Source organism: Melanostigma gelatinosum (genome assembly GCF_949748355.1).
Source record: "Melanostigma gelatinosum genome assembly, chromosome: 15".
Lineage (NCBI taxonomy): Eukaryota > Metazoa > Chordata > Actinopteri > Perciformes > Zoarcidae > Melanostigma > Melanostigma gelatinosum.
This window is the reverse complement of record NC_136648.1, coordinates 13,080,182-13,094,696: the sequence shown is the minus strand read 5'-3', so window position 1 is coordinate 13,094,696 and position 14,515 is coordinate 13,080,182.

Below are 14,515 nucleotides of genomic sequence, written 5' to 3'. Positions count from 1 at the left end.
CATTGTTTATTGCTCTTTTACTGTGATTCGTCCCAAGTAGAGGCTAAAACAGCTTGCTAAACATAATTTTGGCACTAGCGTCATTTTTTAAACTTTCAATCACGTGAATATGGTGAATAGAAAGTGTTGAATCATAATTCTCGCGGTGCCCACGTTACCTGAAGGCAACGTGGTTGAGGAACTCCTCAGCCCTCGTTGTTATGCTGTCACTCATGATGACACGCCCCTCTCAGTTGATACCACGCCCCCCACGTTAGATCTGGGTCAAAAGTCTGAACTGAAAAAAAAAACCTGAACTGAAAAAAAAAACCTGAACGTGAAAAAAAAAATCTGAACGTGAAAAAAAGATTTGAAACCCAAAAAAAAAAGATTTGAATCTGAAAATATAAAATCTGAAACTGAAAAATATAAGAACTCAAATATCAAAATATATATGAACGTGAAAACTGAAAAAAAAAAATGTATTCGAAAAAATTCCAGAAGTGAATCAAAATTATATTCAACCCAAAAAAACTTTTCATTCACTTATTTTTATTTTGAATACATTGCTGTATTTTGGGACTTTCAGGTTCACATTTTTTTTTCAAGTGAACGAAACTTTTGACCTGGATTTAGCTCCATACTGCTCTTACTCTCTCCACCGCCGTTGGATTCAATTCCAAAGTTTTATGGGCTTAAGTGAGTTGTGTAAATGGTGAGGCGGTCTTCTTCTTTGTCTTACTTTGAATTTTCTCATCTGGAGAGAGTCACATCCTCACTCTATCCCGGGTACCTCTGCTACCGACGCCCTCCTCAAACCCATTTGTATTCTCTCCCTTTCCTAGCCTGTCCAGATATCCTCTTTCTTTTACTCCCGTTGTACCTTTTCTCAACGTTTCTCCACCTTCAAACCTTCTCTCTCCTTTACTACCCTCAGTTTTTGTTCTCTAATGCCTCACAAAGGAGAAAAAAACATGTTTGCTTTACGTAAAAATAGGTGTATGCATGAGTTGTGGTATTTAGGCAAGTGCAGTGGCGGGCCGTGCATTTTATACCTGGGCCTTCGCTGCTGGTCCTGCAGCTGAAATACCACCTTATAACCACATTGTGGCGCCACAGCTCATTTTTAAGGCTGTAACTATGTACGTCTTCATATTAAACCGTTCGGTACGAGTCGTTTGAATAACGCTCGGGCATTTAGAGAATGCAAAAGTCTAAATTCAGGAAAATATAATGTTCTCAGCTGGTCTGGCTGTGGGATCCACAGTCATTCCTTAACAACAAGCCGCGACCCAAAGAGATTATCATAGAATTTTACTTTCACAACTTGAACGCTGAACGTGCTGCTCTGCAGTGTCTTTCCTCGGCTCAGCCCTCTGTGTCATGGTGCAGCTCAACTCAGTCAGAATGCATTTTGGCTGAACTGCATCACGTGATGTGATTCACTACCCATCAGCCTCTGCTGGCTGTTAAATTTCTTTTCACGATAGTCACATGCTCGCCCACTGACCAATCACAGCACACTCTGCACCTAGCGGGAAAGCTACAGACGAACACTGAGCGGCATGTAATGCTAGCCGGCGCTGACACGTCAAAGAATACGCCCAACATGTCAAACTAAAGATCTGATTGGTTGAACACTATGACAATCAACAATATCGTCCCCATGTACTTTAATCTGCACTGGCTGCAGGTGAGAGTCTGCAGGCCTCTGGCTCTGTTCTTACATAGAGACACAGAGGTGAGATCTGATTGGATAAAAGCTCTGCTTAAAACAAGCTGCAGTGGAAGCAGAGCAACTGAGGAAGACAGTAGCTGTTCAATGAGAAAATAAGACAATGGGAAAAATATTTGTATAAATTCCAATACATGTAGTGTATTCAAGAAAAATTATAAAATTATAAAACAGATATAGCTTTGTGATTCTGTTTAGGCCAGCAGAGAAGGCCTTGCAGGCCCTGACGGCCCGCCACTGGGCAAGTGTGTTGAAACAGACTTGTGCTGTGTACTGGCATTCATAAGTGTGTGTTTGGAGGAATGTCAGGTCTGTGTGCTGCTGAAAGTATGTGCAAATGAGGGCGTATATGCAAATTAGTGTCCTAATTTGGATGATAATTACTCAGCACGGCTAATTACAATATGTCTGATGAGGCGTAAGGTGGAGGAGAGGAGCGAAATGGAAGGGCTGTCATATGGATGATGTATGTGTGGCAAAGAGAGAGAGAGAGAGAGAGAGAGAGGTGTTTGTGTGTAGGGTTGCCAGTATCACACCAGCTGGTCCAATGGCCCCGGTGGGGCTTTCTGGTCAGCACTGCTCCATATGTGGTGGATAAACATTGCATGCAGTGCTGACTTCTGAAAGACACACACACACACACACACACACACACACACACACACACACACACACACACACACACACACACACACACACACACACACACACACACACACACACTGCCCTGTTCTCTCACTGATGCGTCGACACACACATTCACGCGCTCGGACACTCCTGTACTTTTAAAACTATCTGAGTGAACACTTTTATTCAAATTTAAAGATGGACATATTTTCCCCTTCGCCAGGTGGCAGCTTGTCATTAAATGACTGAAGTGGTTCTTTAGAGGAGAGAGAGAAAAAAAGGAGAGTCATGCTGTGCTTGTGGAGTTAGAAACAGAGAGAATGGGACAGAAAGAATAAGATAGATATAGGGCTGGGCCATATGGGCCATATGGTTAACTGTTCAGAAGACAAAGCCACATGAGATGGCTCAAGCACTTGTATTTAAACAGATATCAGATTATATGACATGGTTAACCACCACCAATAGTGTTCTCTGACAATGCTACATTGTGAACAACAGATCCATGTTGAAATCGGCAGGACGAGAGCTAGTTAACGTCAATGGGAGTTGCAAATGGTAACAAGGGAATGTATGTAGAAGTACATGGTATTTATTGTTTTACTTTAGTTTTTTATGGTGGTATCGAATTGGTGGTATCGAATTTCATTGTTGTCGGTATCGACTACTACATTTCTGGTTTCGTGACTCGGACATTGGTTCGCTCAGCCCCTCCTTGCCCACAATTTACCATCAGAAAGAGGGTCTAATAATGTGCTGGATGAATAACATGTCCACAGTTCAGTAAGAAAATGTTAGAAATTTAATGAATACGTACTTGATGTAACCCAACAATATTGGACCAAGCTGGTCTGTTGTAGTCTGGGAATCCAGTCGCTGCCGGTTCTTGACGTAAAGATGGTTTCATGTTTGTTATTTGCGACTGATTTCGGCGATCGATGACATCGCTTGTGTGTGCGCGATCTCTCTTTTTCTAAAACGAAATCAAATCAGGCCAAATGATTCTTTAATTTCAGCGTCGTTTGCTCCTCTCACTGACATTATGCAAAAACATTGAAGAATAGCCTTAGTGTTGCCAGCAAGAGCCCATCCAAGGGCAAATAAGGAGGAGGCTGAGTACCCTTGAACTTCCATTAGTGGAATCCTTTTTCTTGTGAGGTATTGTTTTTTAGTCTTCAGATAAGCATTCAAATTTTTTACAATAGCTTGTCCTCAGTCGCACTTTGGCTGAATAGAGCAATGTTCAGCAGCAACTCAGAGTGAGCGCTGTGCTTCTGCTGCGTCCGCGAGCTGGTGTCATTGAAATGTTATCTATGGTCTCTATGTGCACAGGCCTAGCGACCCTTTTATTAAACAATAGGCCGTGGTTTGTTGCGACTCACGATAAAGCCTGAAGTTATGAAGACATGCACCACTGCACTCTGTTTTGATTACAATTCCCATACAAACTTATTCGCCTGCTGTGTATTTGTACACCTAATGAAATGTGTTAACACTGTAGCGTGTGTTCAATCCCGGCCAACTATATGAAACACTCACAGATACACACACACACACACACACACACACACATACACACACACACACACACACACGCTCACGCTCACGCTCACACATCGATTGAGTCATCTCCGTCTTTCTTTCAAGTTGTCCTGTGTGGGTCTCTTGTATGCAGTCCAAAGCCTCACATACGCTTTGAAATGGCTTTACATCTTGTTATTGCTTCTGATTCCCTCAACTAGCAATCATGAAAGAGGCATGTATCTTCCCATCACGGGGTACGATTCCAGAGATGCTTAACATCCACAGGTTTGCGTGAATATTGGAGAGGTAAGCCACAAAGTGAAACTACACAGTGTAACATCACAGGTCCTGCAGCAAAGTCATGCCAAAGGAAATTCTTTTAAGTTTTCGAATACTTTGCCTACAAGGCAACTGAAAAACAAATCACAACAAACGAATATCTTGAGAGGAGAATGAACACACTTGTGTGTGTTTGAAAGACAGACAAGAAAGCGAGTGTGTGAGGTTTAGCTCACACCTTCAGTCATGGCCGCATACACACACACAGACTTCTGCACCTGGCGTACCTAAAGCTGCAATCTATGCTCAGGAAGAAAGGAATCACAGCAGGGAGGGGAAATGAAAGTATGTCCTCAAGATGCAAGAAGGTTTAAATTTTCACGAGTCGTCAGTCAAGAAGTGTTATCTCTGTTTTTCTGTCTCTCTTCCTGTTTTCTTTTCCCTCTAGGACTCGCTCCCACCTTCCTCTGTATGTGGCACTGACTCTACCTCTTCATTCTTCTTCGCACATTAGATGTGAGGGTTTGGATTTCTGTGTCAGTGCAAATATCTCAGATCTACTCTCACATTTTCATCTTGTTTTTGGGTAACTTCTCGCGTCTTGAGCCTCGCCTCGCTACAGAGCGCGTGTCCTCACCTCTGCCGTTGCTCTTCATGTCTCCTTTTGTTTTGTCCCTCGTCGCTTATGATGAATCATTTGGAGGATGTAGTTATGGAGTGTAACTGTATGTTGAGGTGACATTGCTATGTCCCCCATCTGTTTGCGTGTGTGCGTGTGTGTGTGTCACATTTGTTTATCGTGTCTCTTTGTGTGTATAATGGATTGTTTTTGCAAAATCCATTCTAGCAAGTTATCATTACCTGCAGACACCTGCCGATTAGACGCTTCATGCCTCTTGGGCGTAGATTACATTTATAATGAGGTGTTATGTTGCATGAAAAGTTGAAAAAAAAGGGTTGTCAAAAGAACCTAGACAGAAATTGTACTGAATTATTTCATAATCTAATTTTCTCCTGAAAAAACGGCCTCTTTCTTTGAAATAGCAAAATCATTTATTTTTATTTATTTAAATCTTGTCAGGCGCAAAAACATGTGCTTGACATGCTTAATGAATCCACACTGAAGTGCGAAAAGTTGTTATGAAATAAATAATCACATACTGTAATGAGAAACAGTATTTCTTTTCAAATGTTCTTGTGTGGAGCTGTTTGTTGTTTAATTAAAACTTCCCAGGGGGAATAAGAGAAACTGGTTTATTTTTTCTGTTCTTTCTAAAATTCTGGGTCCTTTGGAAAAAGTCTATTTACTGCCAAAATACGCTTTCTTCTTCTTCTTTCTTCTTTCTTCTTTTTTTGTGGTCACCTAGTCGACGCTCTTCAGCTTTCTTTGCGTACAGCGCAGGAAGGGAAGCTTTGAAAATCAATGTATTACATATAAAAGGAGCCGGGGACATGAAATGGTGCTTTCTGGAGTTTTTCTTTTGGTTGTTCCAGAAGTTAGAATACACATTTAACACAGTTTGAACACCGTAATTGTCATGTCCTTAAACAAGTGTCACCATATATTAATACTTATATTATGCTTATTACTCTACTTAGTACTAAGCAGATCAAAACCTGCTTTAGTTTCGCAAATATTGACTTTCTGTGTCACAAGTTCCTGTAACAGGAAGTGCTCTCCAAGGACTTATGACCCTTATTTTGTGCTAACCACAGGTTATTTATAATGTCAAAGTATTATTTTGTGTGTCCACATGAAAGATGAACTGTGGGCAAAGGGCTTATGAGGCCATTTACACTGTATTACCGTGAAACCAGGAGTGTGATTGCAAGTCACCAACTGCATTTTTCCCCTGATTCAAAAATATGGATGTGTCAGAACAGAGCCTCAATTTCCGATTTGTAATGTACTCACCAGCTTTGCCTTTGTTCTTTCCATTAGCAGTTTGATGGATAGTTTGTTGTGTTCCCCCGGAGTCATTTGATCCTCCTCTTCTGTGCGCTCTTCCTATGTACTCATCTGACCTTTCACCCTGACTGCTGAGCGCTCAGCACATACACAACCTTGCTGCTTTCAAACCTCCTTTATCTCTCTCTCTCTCTCTCTCTCTGTCTCTGTCTCGCTCTCTCTCTGTCTCTCTGTCTCTCTGTCTCTCTGTTTCTCTGTCTCTCTCTCTCTGTCTCTGTCTCTCTCTCTGTCTCTGTCTCGCTCTCTCTCTGTCTCTCTCTCTCTCTCTCTCTCTGTCTCTCTGTTTCTCTCTCTCTCTGTCTCTGTCTCGCTCTCTCTCTGTCTCTCTGTCTCTCTGTTTCTCTCTCTCTGTCTCTCTCTCTGTTTCTCTGTCTCTCTGTCTCTCTGTCTCTTTCTTTTACCACCCACAACTATTGTGGTCTGCATAGCAACATTTCCCACCAAGTCCATGTCACAACAGATGAATGTTACTTACTCTGGTGTAATGAAATGTGTTTATTTGATCCACGGTCCACAGATTTCGCTATTACAACTCTTGTTCCCTGTCAGCAAGAAATCCTATTAATCTTTCTGCAATTTCAGCATTGTTTTTCCACACTCTGATAATGGTGCTTACTCAGGTTTTTCAAGCTCATTATTGTTAATCGATTGATATTCGTCATCGCGCGCGGAAAATGAAACATCCGTTTCATCAGTTGGTGCTCGTCTGGACCTTTGTGCATTCTAATGTCAGATACCGACTCTCACAGTTACACCCTTTTCCGAGGTGATGTCTCCTCCTACGGAAAAGACTGAAAGCTGTGTTTTGTAAGTGTATGCAGTGTATGCAGTGTATGTGTGCGTTTTTCGTATTTAGTTCATTGAAAATATGTTTGTGAAAAGATACTTGGTCCTTACGCTGACAGTCATGTGTTATGATGTTGCTTCACGTGGCTCAAAGGTGATTCTTTCTCTCTTTCTGAGGACTTGTTAGTGCCTACAGTATATGTTTGTCATAGACTCTCCTAATGCCTCGCTGTCAATTCATTTTTTCTGAATTTCTTTTTTGCTTGAACATTTGTACTTCTGTTTTTTGCATTTTGGTTTCTGTCGAGGGTGGATGTAGTTGAGGTAAATGACCACCAGCATAACTTAGTTATCAACGATATTTTTTTTTAAATCCTGGTGGAGACCTCATATTTCTTATTGTCAACATTTAGAATAGCACAAACTCCCACAGAAAACAAAATGTTTAAATGCCTTCAAGCATATATGTTCAACAAATGTTGCAAAGGAGAACTTTTACTGCACTTTTAGACATTTGAGAGAGAGAGAGACAGAACGGCGAGACGACACACACACACACACACACACACACACACACACACACACACACACACACACACACACACACACACACACACACACACACACACACTGGAGGCTGTTGTGTAACATGTCTTGCCTCTTTTGCTCCAGGAATGCTGGCATGCTTTCTAAAATCACACACTGTGGCAGCACTATGCTGCAGTTGTTTGGTTCAGTGTAAAAAAGCAAAGCCGGCGGAAAAGCGGATCTTCATTTTGTTTTATGGTGGAATCTCTGTGTGAAAGGGGCTACTGACAGAGTGACGGCTAACCCTAATGAGCGGGTTGAATGCTGTGTTGTATATATATGTCTGGTGTATGAAATGTCTTTATCCTCACTGCCCTGCATTTTCATAAGCTCTGATCATCTGGTTAAATGTTACCAGCAGAAACACTGGGTGTTTATGCAACTTGAGCAATATCTGCTGCCTTATTTAAAGAAAAACGATTCCGACAATCACGACCATGCTGAATATCACAGCCGATAATCAGCCGTTCCTTAAAATATATTGCATCAGTTTCTGTATAGTTTTGTCAAATGAAAAGGTTAATTAATACAGGACTATCAATTCAAGCTAGTCTCCCTCCTCTCACCATCTGTCTCTCTCTCGAACACAATCTGTTGCGTCAGACGGAGGCAGTGTTTTTTTTGCGTGACAGCAAAACAACGTGTGTGTTGAATAAACTTGTTTCTCGAAGGCAGTCGGATCAAAGCAATGATGGTTCTCCAAAACAAAAAGCCTGGCAAGAAGAAGCACGAATGTCCTCTTCAGTCTAAACCTGTCACAATTAACCCACGACTGAACTGTTACATTTCTATTAAAATGCCAAGGCTTTGTGTGTGGATTGCTCACCCCCACATCTGGGTGGCACTTTTCCTCTGTAATTATAGTCAATTTTCTTCACCAAAGGACAATAAAAGTATTGTATTGAGTTGAAAAGACAGGGCCACCATACTGGCACATCAGATTGGTGTTCAAAAATGACTTTTGACAGTTGAAAACAAGAAAACGCTTGGAACAGTCAGCTTCCTTCCAACATATTCTCAATATCGCTCTCCTAAGACTCAATCATTTACTTTTCTCCACAACACTGTAGTCAGAAATGTGCTTTTCTCTTCCAGATTATTGGACGAGTAAATTTAACTCTACAGGCAATACAAACTTTACAGCTTTCATTTTTTTCCATTTACGCAATCCACTGGCAACATATGTTCCTGAAATATGTCGTTCATTAATAAAGCGATGGGTCGAACTGGAGCACATTGCATCGGCAAATGTGTGGTTTGTAAGCTTGTTACATTGTGTTGAATATCAGTCACCATTCACCTTATAAATCTTGGATTAGTGGTGTTTTGAACTTATGATCACACTTTTATTTGTTTTTGCAAAGTAAAGCCAGAGCAGCAAAGACAGTGGTGTGGAGAGGGAGGAGCAGCAGAGGGTCACAGATGATAGAACCAGAACGAGAGACGTAAATACAACGGCACTGATCACACTGCTGATGTATTGGTTTGGGATGTATTTGCTTTAAAACGCGTCCCCAATCCTCTCTCCTCCCCTCCTCTGCTCTCTCCCCATGTGGCCGCTCACCCGTTATTCTTCATTTTAAAGTTATTGACCAGAAAATGGTTCTGAGTTGTCATCAGAAAAGAAAGCGATCTTTTTAGCAGCTATGGCAGCTTCAGGCGTGCAACTCGGGATGTAATTGCCGTTTGCCTTGAATGGACATTGGTGTGTGTTATTTCTCCAGCTCCCTCTTTCATACATTCCCTCCCACACCTGACCTTTTTGTCCCTGTAGCTCTTGCACTGACATCCCCCTTTCCCTCGTGCACAATTAAACACGCACACACACACACACACGTACACGTTTACTTAGCAGCTCCCAAGCCTCTGTAATAAGGCTGCTGTCTTCACCAGTAATTTCAATCAGCTGTGAGTGGAGTGGTCCATGATGGCCGCTCCACAAACGATCTGACAGATGCTCGGGTTTGAGACGAATCAGGGATAAATGGCCAGCTCACTCCTCTTGTTAACCCCCTGACCCTTTCGTCAGATGTAAAGAATGTGCTTAGAATGGTAGGAATCTTTTTTAGCAGCTCTTCAGCACTACTGTAAGATTGCTCACATATAGGCTGAGACGTCATGCAATATTCAAGTGCCACACTGTTTACCTCTCAAGCATCATTTCTTTATTTAGACAGTAGCCTAGAGGAGCAAGGGGGAGCACTGGTAATTGCTCGGGTAGTCGTGACATATATTCACCAACTGGAGTTTTACCGGCTCTTACAGGCATTCTGTCGACGAGTATCGTTATACTCAGAAGACTTTCTTCCTTTAGCTCCGTGTTGTTTCCACTGTCTTTGAGAAATGAGGACGATTTTGGAGCCATGGTGTGATTTGGAAAAAAATCTGAGGTAGTGATGCTACCCTCTTTGTTATTGCAGAATATGTAATTCATCCCCATTGTCAGATATTGATTTTTGGAGAAAAGTGATGATAAACGATAACTGTTTTTTCCCCCCACCCTGATCCCCGTAGATTAAAACAAAGTGCTGAGAGTAACGTGGTTTGGCTTAGTCTTAAATTCAGAAAATGCCCTCCACAGTCTACTTATGACATTATGGGAGTTTAATACTCCAAACGTATCATATTCACTCCTGTAGTGACCGAACTACCAAATGTTATTTTGCTGAGAGATGATGAAGAAAACAAATATCGTGAAGAAAAAATATTGGCAACACTATGACACGCACACATAAATGTCTTTCCTGCCTCAGAACTCCAGTTCATCTGGCAAACCACCAAGTCTGAAGTGTTGAGGTGTATCTTATTACTAGAAGTACAAAGCAGAGTGAGTACAGTTCACACTGCAGCAGACTGACATCATTTGTGATCAAATTATTCGAGAGCCCCCTAGAATTTGTAAACATGACCAGACTATTATTGTATGATCGGTCCTGTGCAGGCGTAAGTCACCTCCAGTGTCCTTCGACGTACTGAACCTCCGGCTTACTCTCTTTGGTGTCTGCCCCCCCCCCCCCCCCCCCCCCCTTGAAGTTCAGAGACGACACGGAGGACAGAGATGCATCAGAAAATACAAAAGAGAGAGAAAAGAATCAGAGCAGGCAAATAGAGAAGTGGTAGAAGAAAGACCATAGAGAGGGAGAAGGAACAGAAGCCAAGGACAGAGGAGAAGCGAGAGGTTAGAGAGAAAGAGAGGCAGAGATAATAAAAGATGAAAGGAATGGAAAAGAATCGTGACAGAAAAAGAGAAGGGAGAGAGGCTGTGTGCGGCGTGGCGATGTTTGCCATTGCCGCTCATTGTTTGACGGTGTGAGCCCCAGAGCGATTCATCATGATTATGTGGTGGTAGGAAGGTAACGTCACAGCGGGCAGGCCCGGCCACAGTAGACGGGATCGAGCTGTGTCTCTGCTGTGCCCTCTGGATGTATCAGTTTTTACCAGCTGCAACAGCGTGTGGCTGATATTGTTTTCAATTCATGAGTCTGTGTGTGTGTGTGTGTGTGTGTGTGTGTGTGTGTGTGTGTGTGTGTGTGTGTGTGTGTGTGTGTGTGTGTGTCATCATGGCAAAATGTGTCTCTGGAGACACTACCCACAGATGCGGTTTTGCGAGGCGTTTGCATGTCTGTCTGTCAATGGTCACATAACGTTTTAAGGTGTGTAGTTCGAAAGTGTGTGTGAAGATCAAAATGAAGGCCATGTTTGAAAATGGGTGTGGTCTGTGCAAGGGCGCCGGGGTAGGAAGAAGGGAATTTGCCATTGGCTACTGGCCCAATATGGCGCCGTGGCTGGTGCGATCCCACAGCAAGATGGTCTCCAATTGTATTTCTGTTTGTACTTTCTTTTGTGTGGGTAGTGCTATTTGTTCTGCTGGTGCACATGATGTGTTAGCATTCACATTTATAAATTGATGGTTTGTCTTAGCTTCCCAAGTGGATGTTTGTGGTTATTTTTAAATCCTGTTTGTCGTGTCACACGAAGCTTCGGTAGCTCATCTGTTTGGTTCTCACCTCCTTCTCTCGCTCTTTTACCCCCCAACAGTTCACACTGTGCGCTGTGATGAACCCTCATGCTTGTTTGTTGAAATGTTAGAAGTTTTATAAACCTGGCATTGTCTCACACACACACACACACACAGACATTTAATGTTCCTGTATTCAAAGTCTCGAATGTATAATGTGGTGGGGAAGTCTAAATGATTAATGATTGCCCATGTAGTGTGTCTGCCAAGGCTGCAGCTAAAACCAGTGTCATTCTCTCTTACTGCGGTCAACCCATGAATATTGCATAGGTTAGGACTCAAAAATAAGTCCAGTTATGCCCATTTACCACCAATACGTCATGACTTTATCCCTCCAATTGCCAAGATAATTGTTTACTTATCTACATAATAATATGAATAATATACACTGCAATATTAGCTCAATCTACTAAGTCCATGAAAGCTTTTTAAGTGTTCTGATCTTTCCTGGAAAAAATCCTAGTGTACTGTAAGTATTTTACATTTCCAACAGCTGCAACAAATGGGGGAATTGCACAATTAGTGTAAGCAGGCTGACTTGTTCTCCTTTTGACGAGTATTCTGGACTTCATGTGTAAAATTGATGGAGTGCCCCTTTAAGACCAGTTACTTAAAAAGGGGTTTCAGTACTGGACTCTTAGACTGATGAATCATTTCTGAAGATGCAGTACATTTGACTGACACGTGTTATCGTGCTGCTATGTGCCCTTAGGTCCTCTGGAATAAGAGTACCTGTCTGTAGTGTTGCACTGTCAGCACAATCTTGGAGGCAAACCGAGCAGAACATCATTCAGATTTTTTTTTTAATCTTGACATTATGTGCTTGGGCAGCAGTTTAGCTAAATGTGTATACTTGTCTCTGATATTATGCAGAATTATCGATATGGATATTAGTACATGTGTGTGTGTGTGTGTGTGTGTGTGTGTGTGTGTGTGTCTGTGCTTTCTGTGCTTGGTAAAATTTCAATAACTTCCTTTTTTTCAAGGTAATCTTGTTCCCGCTAGTTCTTAATGACATTATGCATAACAACCGCAATTAACAACCTCTCGCTCCCTGTACTGTCATCAACACCTGTTAATGGATTCACTTGCACACATCTCTAGATAACACTTTGGATGACACCCGTCCTCAACATATATCAAACTGAGAGAAATGTACGTGAAAATGGTCTCGCGTTTTAATCAGATTTGGGTTTTTCCTTCAATTTTCCGTTGAAAAAGTTTTAGAGGCCTCGCTGTAGCCTACAATATATATATAAGTGATACAAACATTACATTTCTGTCAGTATGTTGTTTGTGATGTGATTTATATCATCTTAGTTTCCACAGAGAGTTTCCGACAGCGCTTTTAGTACCTCCCAGTTCTTGTAAGTATGATTTTTCATAGTGTATAGTTTTTGTTGAAGGTAGAGCCAGACCATGTGTGTACTTTTTTTTTTCCATAACCTATAAACATTACACAAATAACATCTGGAACAACTAACTTTCATATATTTTATTGTAATTCATTCAGAGTTATTGCAGTGACCGGCTCGTCTGCCGACAGCACAGGCTGGAAAAAAAGTTATTCTGGAGCCTCGCTGTCAATTATATTTCTCCGTCAGAAAAGCGGAAATCGGCACAAATCGGAATCAGTCTGACTTTAAAAAAATCGGATGAATAAGAATCAGCTAAGAACATTACAGTGAGTGCATCCCTAGCAAACACTGTTTTAAATGACCTCAGTCTTATCTTTGGCATATCAGCACAATCTATAATATGTTTTAGTTTATTATGCCGACACTAATATATCTGTAAGATAATCAGTTGAAGTTATGTGTTTATGCAAAAAAGGGGGGGAATTGACCGAGATATTGTCTGTTTTTTAAAAGTCTTTAATATTAATTTTCTCTGTCGTTTTATTAAAATGTTCCAAAAATGGCAACCGTGACTTGGGACCCCTCCACAGTTCACCATTAGAGTATTTGGAAGTCAGCCACAGCCTTCTCCTTGAGCTAAGACCATAAAAAGGTCTACGTTTATCAGAGTTTTTAATAGATGAAGCACATTTGCCTTAAGTTTTATCAAACTAATTAGCTATTCATTGCGCTTCACCCCTGTTTCGGCTTCAAACACCAGGCTGCATTTTACTGATACCAAACAGTACGACAGACAGTCTCACAGTGCAGCTGCGGCAAAAACTAAAACATCTCTCAAGTCGTAGTCTGAGCCGATGCTGACGGCTTTAAGTTTAGTAGCTCATAATCACTGAAACATTGTTCTTTTTATGTCCCTCTCTTTAAATGTTACGACCTGGGAGATGCACAAAAAAATATTGGACTCAGTTTAATCAAATCAGTTTGTCCAACATTGACATTGACAACGAAGAAAAGATGCTCCAATTGAGCACCAGACTGCACACAGTAAATATGAATACTTTGTATACTTTGAATCTGGTAGTAATATGCATCTTGCAAGTGATAAAGTCACCTTCATTCTCTCATTATTTCCCCACATATAGTCATCTATCTCTTTCAAACTGTCATTGACTCCTGGAAGGCCATCTGTAGATACTTAACAGTTGGCAGCAAATCTTCTTTGTCTGAAAGGTAAATCCTTTAATGTCACTTTTCCTTCGCTTCCCAAGCTCTGATGTCTGTTCCCTCAATGGTCCTTTGAGGTGACATTTATTTTCGAATAATCAAGAGGAATTAAAGGAAGTTAAACAGTAGACTAATGGGAAGCAGTGAACACACTGCTTTAGAAATATGATCTGCTATAGCCTCTGTATAAAGATTAGGAACTTCAAAATGAAAGCCAACTTTGGATTTCACATTCACAGCAGTCAAAATTAAATCAAAGTCACACAGTAAAATCAGAAAAGTCCTCTCCATATCTTTAAAACATTTCAGTCTCTCCGTATATCACTTATTTGTACGTAAATTGTAAAGTCATGACTGAAATATTAGCATTATTAGATGCTGTAGTGTTGTCTCATGCATGTTCGTCAGATTTAATTAATAACATTAAA